General features: G+C 45.7%; 1 protein-coding gene across 1 annotated transcript in view; it reads left to right on the forward strand.

Annotated features, from left to right (window-relative positions):
• Positions 1–7,500, forward strand: part of camsap2a (calmodulin regulated spectrin-associated protein family, member 2a) — a gene marked incomplete at both ends in the record, with an annotated part of 38,973 nt that overhangs the window by 8,889 nt on the left and 22,584 nt on the right. The gene's annotated exons all lie outside the window — the stretch shown is intronic.

Raw genomic sequence — 7,500 nt, forward strand, 5'->3', positions numbered from 1 at the left:
GTGTGACGGTGAACAGTTGAACTGCCATTGGTGTCCACACCATCTGCAACCCTTCGGTCATGTTAAGGGTTTAAAACCCAGCTCCTGACAGCCCAGTGTCATAAACTACTACCAACTACAAAAAATTACAAAAAAATGAATGAAAGGAGACAGCTGTTGATCCACTGTGGTTTTCTCCGTGGTAAACGGGCCAAGTGGCCTCCATTTTTAACTGATTTGCCATTCAGCCGTAGTTCAGCAGGAACAGTACAAAACAGCCAATCAAAGAGCTTCCCACTGAGGAAAAGCCTGGTGGATAATTACATGCTCAGCAGCCGGTTCTTCTTAAACTCTTTCTGCTCCAGGTGCACCCTTGGTAAAGCTGTTATTTAAGCGAAGAGCGAACATCTTTGGATTTGTAATAAGAAAAGACACGAAGTCTGCTTATATTTTCTCACATACATTTAAACGTACATTATTTGATAACTACATCTTTGGAAAGTAATGCACTGATGGCCGTTTAGTTAAACTTTCCAGTAATAGGTCAGTTTACTATCAGGCTAAAAGCATTGATTTTGGCTGGAGGTATTCGGTTTCCTGCCATGTCCCTTTTTCATTTGCTGAAAGGGAACAAACTGCTTCAACTTGGTGTCAATATCGACTGAATGGGCCGCCACAGCAACCTGCCACCCATTCCTCCCACCTCCAATGTGCTGGTTTAGACACTGTGTAAAAGTTATTATTAGTTATAACACAAGTGTCATCTTATGAATGGCAAATGGAAGCCAAACACATTGAACATGTGATCAAAGCTATAATCTCATGACAAAGTCAGACATTGATGTAGAGATTCAAATCTTTGTTTGTGAGTGTATTGATCTTTATTGGTTCATTGTCTTTTCTGCCCAAGTCGAGGAAAGGTCAGGGGTCAGATGTCAGGGACCCAACCCCTAAGCATGCTGGGAGTCGGTGTCTTTTATATCGACACTTGACAAGGAGAGATGCTTGTTTTCATAGATGGAAGCGGCTCGCTGAGAGAGAGAGTGACTCTCATACATCATAGAATATCAAATTATATAATATTATAAGCTGATCTCGTTCATTGCGCTTACTCGTTCATTTAATAAAAGATCAAATATCAAACCAGTGAATTCTGGTTCGAAACACGTACTGAACGTCAAATAACATCATGCTCTCTCGCTTTGTTGAAGCCGAACAGATGAATCAAGATCAAGGCGATAGACTGGATTCTCCTGTTTTCCATCACATGAATCACTCTAGGCTGGTAAGGGGGGCGGAATCACACTGCAGCTTATTTCATGGCCATTGTTCTTCAATGGCCTGTGCGAATAAGAGTAAAACTATGTTAGACTTTGAGTGGGGAGCAGTGCAGCTCATTAACAGACAACACCATGTTATTATTGTCAAGTAACACTAAGGCCATCTTATTATTTTTAAATAATGCCACTTAATTGCAAAAAAAAAATCCAATGTTAATCATGATGCTGTGGTTGTAAATAATACAGCAATAGATACTATAGTAGTAATAACATATAGAGGAGTAAACATGGTAGTGGTTGTGTGTCAGTTCCCCCTCATAGTGGGAGGAATTGATTCATATGAAGCACTGGGAGAAGGTTTGAAGGAGTGACGTGTGTGTGTGTGTGTGTGCCTAAGTCGGTTGCACCCCGACGCTTTCCACCCGACCCCTGTAGAGCAGCCCTTGTGTTTCTATGGTAACGCACGAGCAGGCACTGGCAAGGCGCGTGAGCAAGTGGGAGTGCTATAGGAACATGCGTCACATGTACAGTGTATAAATGTGGGTGTGTGTGTGTGTGTGTGTTTCTTGTATGTGTGCCAGCGCCAAGCTGTGATGCAGAGCCAAGGGGTTGAATTCATACAACCGACCACAGATCATATCCCGTCCCCGATGTCACTTGCGCACGCACGCACGCACGCAGGCACGCACGCACGCACACACACACACACACACACACACACACACACACACACACACACACACACACACACACGCAAGCACAAACACACCCAAACCCACACAAACACACACACACACACACGCAAGCACAAACACACACAAACACACACACACACACACACACACACACACACACACACGCAACCACAATATCCCGTACAGGCAATGGGGACCAGAGTGCACAACGCCGAAGCTTTGCTCAGTATTTGACCCTTAAGCCAACCATCAAAGGTGGTACAGGTTGTGATATGCCCTCCTCTCTCCCCTTCCCCCTCTTGGGTCCGCTCCAGCCCATGTGCCGCCTCTCTCTCTGCCCGTGGCCAGGCCAAGCCACCCCAGTCTGGATGGATGGGCAGGGGGTGGGGGAACATGATGTTCACAACCTGCTGGGCTGGGGAGGGTCATGACTGACTCACTGATCTGCTCGCTCTGCCTCTCCTTCCGGATCTCACAGGGGAATTGAAGTGTGAATGGCAGAGGAGCGCTTTCTATTGTAACTCCTTCAGTGAAGCAATAACCAAAGCACAAATTTAGTCCCTTCCCCCCTCTCTCTCTCTCTCTCTTTCCCTTTATCACTCTCTCTCTCTCTCTCTCTCTCTCTCTCTCTCTCTCTCTCTCTCTTTCCCTTTATCTCTCTCTCTCTCTCTCTCTCTCTCTCTCTCTCTCTCTCTCTCTCTCTCTCTCTATCTCTCTCACTGCCTTTTTCTTTCTCCTTGCTCTTTCATTTAAACAAAATACAAAAAAACACAAAAAAAAACATCTCTCTCAATCTCAAGAGAGGTCTCCCTTTGTGTACTGTGTACACAAAGGGAGAGTGAGATGTGTATAGATACATATATAGATACCTATACACATATTTTCTTTGTTGATACATATTACAGACATATATAGACTAATTATACATAGACAGACTATTTGTTCAACCTTTAACATTAAATCTGTACACTTACACTTCATATATAACAGAGTGGTGTTTTTACTGCATTGCTGATATTTTCATCGAAATCATCTATTCACATTGTTACTTTTTAAAGATTTAGAAATTATCATTGGTGCGCCTTCAATACAGAAAATGTGAAGTTTTTATGCTCATTAAAAGTAACTGTTCATGTACTTAAGGTCTCAAAAGAGCAACCTATCTTCTACAACATTATTCATTATTAAAACTAAGCTACATACATGAAATGAATGGTTCACCAGGGCAATGGCAAGTAGGTCAAGAAGAGCTCCCCGCAGGAACCTCTGCACAAATAATACCTGCGATGTAACCCTTTTACCACTGGGGTTGGGTTATGTTCCCCTCTGGGGCCACAGCGGCGGGCAGTGCCTGCTCAGGCCCTTTTGTCTGGGGCCCGAGGGCAGAAGCCACTGGCCCTTCCCAGTAATTGCTGGGTTTGTGAGTTTAAAATATAGAGCTCGTAACTGCATTCCCACAACCATTGCCAGACCTGCTAGAGTGGGTGTTTCAAAATAGGCCATTGTGTGTGTGTGTGTGTGTGTGTGTGTGTGTCTGTGTGTGTGTGTGTGTGTGTGTGTGTGTGTGTGTGTGCGCGTGCGTGCGTGTGTGTGTGTGTGTGGTTATATCAAACGGTTAAAAAGAGGTCATTAAACGTAGTGAGCCCATTGTATAAATAATTATAAAGGTTATGTCCTGTTAAACTTCATTCCCTCATAAGAAGATGGTACAAGGCACTTTGTTTCAAAGAAGTAAATTATATTACATAAATCATTTGATTATGTAATCCAGCCCGGTAACAAAGCACAAATAAGTTTCAAAACGTCCTGTATGCTACCCTAACTTACTCTTAAGGTTAACAATCTCCCCCTCAAATGCTATTAAAAGGTTCCCCATCAGGGACCTCTAAACACTCTCTCATTCTCTCTCAGAGAGGGTGCGAGGGAGTGCTTTTCCATGTTTTCGTCTGGGTGATGCAGCAGGTCAGCTGACCTTTGGAGAGAAACCCACGCTCTGGTCCTGGCTCTGCAGGTCGGGCCGTCCTGTGGGAAGTGGCCATCCTAGGAACACTATAACAGGCCCTACTGAATGTAGGAGACCTTTTATAGTTTTAGATTGTATGTCCGCCTGTATATGGTTTCCCCCATGTCTGTCTACAGATGACCGGCTGCAACACCTATGTTGTAATTTTTGAGCAAACTGTTCAAATACTTTAATTCTGGAGATAAAGTTCTATCTTATCTCGCTCTCTTCTCTTCTCTCTCGTCCTCCCTCCCTCTTTTCCTTCCCCTCGTGCTCTCTCTGTCTCTCTCTCTCTCTTCTCTCTCTCCCTTTTCTCTCTCTCTCTCTCTCTCTTTCTCTCTCTCTCTCTCTCTCTCTCTCTCTCTCTCTCTCTCTCTCTCTCTCTCTGTCTCTCGTGTCTGTCTCTCTGTCTGCCTCCTCTATTACCATAATCTCCAGTCTTATACTCAACACCCCAACCGGTGAAATCCCTCTCCCTTTCTCCTCAATCGCAGTCTCTGTTCAGATTAAAGGATATGCTGTACTGAATTCCTCCATCATCCCATCTAATCCGCTCAATATCATATTCAGGTCCAATCTTTTAACATATTGTCAGTCTGGCACCCCGCGATAAGGCGGGTGAAACCGTACTCTGTGAGTCCTTAAGCCACGGGCGTCGCGTCGCTGTCTGGCCTTTCATTCTGGGGTTTAACAGGCCCTCTTCGGGCCGTTGTTCTCCCCGTGTTCACCTCTCCGAGCGGAGGGGCGCACGTTGAGATCCGCCGGGACAGCCGTGGATCAGGGTAATGAAAACAACATTTCGACCCCTTCCTCTTTTCACCAGAGTAATCAATTTGGTGATGTATTAGCACAATCAGCCGCGATGAGCCAGCGAAAGGGTTAGTGTGTGTGTTTGTGGGATTGTGTGTGTGTGGCTTTTTTTTTGGGGGGGGGGTACGGTGTATGTAGGATTGGATGTGTGTGTGTGTGTGTGTGTGTGTGTGAGAGAGATTAGATGTGTTTGTGTGTGCTTGTGTGTGGGGGTACGATGTATATGGGATTGGATGTGTGTGTGTGTGTGTATTTGTGTTTGTGTGCACTTGTGCATGTACATGTGACTGGCAGATGAAAACATTATATTGAAACCTCTTCAGTAAAACAATAACATATGCACACATGCCTTCCCTTATTCATTACTCTCCGTGTATGTTTTACAAACTCTGAAGTGAAATCCACTTTCTTGTGATTGTCATTGTTTGTTTGTTTTGTCCCCAAAGATCAAAGCAGTCAGTCCACTTTAGTTTGATTAATTAACATACCAGGCCCTGTAGTCGGGTCCTGTCCGAGTCATACCTAGCCCCAAAACCACGATACCAAAATATAGAAAACTATGCTTCATCACTAACCACCACCATCAAGTTAAAAGTGCCCCCCAGCCAGAGCTAAATGCTAGACAAGTTAGCTCACCTTCTCCCAAACTCCTACAGCATCACGCCCATCAGGACCGGAGGTTTTGTGAGGCCGTTTCTCTTCTTTATCGGAGGCTGGGTAGCCGCCAGGGATATAAAACTAGGAAAATGAGCGAAATCAATATCCTGCTGCTGACTGCAGCGGTTCAGAGCGCGCCGAGGGCAGCGTTATATTAGAGTGTGACACGCTTTTCATTATGAGGGCTCTGGGTGGGTTTCAGACTGGCACTGCAAACACGTCGGGAAATATAGAAATTCAACGGAAAGACTGCCGACAATTGAATGTTGCACTTACTTTGAAATCATGTCTGCTGGATAATACGATACAAATATATTTTCCCCCAGAGTTGGGTTCTCTATTCCCTGTTCCCTGAAGCGTATAATCAATATAATTCCTACTGATTATGTGCTCTGATTGTTGTCAGCCTAACTGTTAAGTTGCGTGTCTAAATGCTAAAAGACTTTGTGTGTCCAAATGCTAAAAGGCAACATTTTAATAAATCATGCTAAAACAAACTATGACCTAGTTTTTACATTTAATTGGAGTGGAGAGTTAGAGTTGGAGTCGGAGTTCAATCTCTACACACTGTTCTTCACTCAACTGTCAGGATCACTTGCATTTAAAACACCTCATAGTACAGTACTATACAGTACTATGCAGTACTCTTCAGTAGTATACAGTATAGTGCAGTACAGCTGTGGGCCTTGTGTTGCCTCAGTTCCATCTCTAGTCTTTGTTAACTGGCAGCGATGGCCCCTGTGGACACTGGGCCCCTGTCTTCTCCTTAACAGGATTAGACCTCCTTATTGGCTATCTTGTCTCGAGTGCGGTGAGCAAGGCCAAACCCATATCTCTGATTGGCCAGACGGAAGGGGAGATGGAGCAGAGGGAGAGCCCGGAGTGCCCAGAGGGGGGGGGGGAGGAGGAGGAGGAGGAGGAGGGGAGGAGAGGCGGAGAGGAAATGAGAGGATAGGAGCGGAAGGAAGCAGAGGTGATAGAATAGGAAGGGAGAGAGTGGAGGAGAAGAGGGGAGGGGAGGGGAGGAGAGGAGAACGTAGGAGAGGAAATGAGGGGGAAGGGGAAGAAAAGATTAGAAGGGAGGAGAGGAGAATAAAGGAGAGCAGGGTAGGAGAGGAAATGAGAGAAAGAGAAGAGAGGATAGGAGCGGAAGGAAGCAGAGGGGAGAGAATAGGAAGGGAGAGAGTGGAGGAGAAGAGGGGAGGGGAGGAGAGGAGAACGTAGGAGAGGAAATGAGGGGGAAGGGGAGGAGAAGATTAGAAGGGAGGAGAGGAGAATAAAGGAGAGCAGGGTAGGAGAGGAAATGAGAGGAAGAGAAGAGAGGATAGGAGCGGGAGGAAGCAGAGGGGAGAGAATAGGAAGGGAGAGAGTGGAGGAAAAGAGGGGAGGGAAGGGGTGGAGAACGTAGGAGAGGAGAGGAGTCGGGAGGGGAGGGAAGGGGAGAGGAGAGAAGTGGATAGAGGGAAGAGGAGAGGCTAGAGGTAAGGAACTGAGAGCAGATCAGGAGATAGGAGAGGGGAGAGTGTTGAGCAGGCCAGAGACCAGAGGAGAAGAGGAGAGGAGAGAGTAGTGGGGGGTGAAGCCTGAGAGAGATGCCTCTGGTTTCCTGCCCTTTGTGAAGTGCATGGGCCGGAGATCATCTTCTATTCATTCAGTCATTTTTAATCACTGAGATGTGATGTGTCTGTTCCTCATTATTTAATGTGTAGTTGTGTTTGTGTCAATGTATTTATTTGTGTGTGTGTGTGTGTGTGTGTGTGTGTGTGTGTGCCTGCGTGCGTGTGTGTGTGTGTGTAGAGTTGTGTGTTTGTGTGTATAGAGGTGGGTTTGTGTCCCTGACCTAATATGTTGTTGCTGCACTGTTTGGACAGACTCTAAGATAGGCCCCTCCACACTGTGTTATTAAACAGGGCTGGTGGCTGGCTGTGTTCCCAGATGAGGGACGTTAGATAAGGACAGTGTTGTATCACGTGGTCCTAGGCTGGCCTCAGTGGATGGCACCAGTATTAATTGGAAATACTACAAATATCATTAGAAACATCATTCCTCTACTGCCTTTGTTGTTGTTGTTGTGTTT

The sequence above is a fragment of the Pollachius pollachius genome, assembly GCF_949987615.1.
Source record: "Pollachius pollachius genome assembly, chromosome: 7".
NCBI lineage: Eukaryota > Metazoa > Chordata > Actinopteri > Gadiformes > Gadidae > Pollachius > Pollachius pollachius.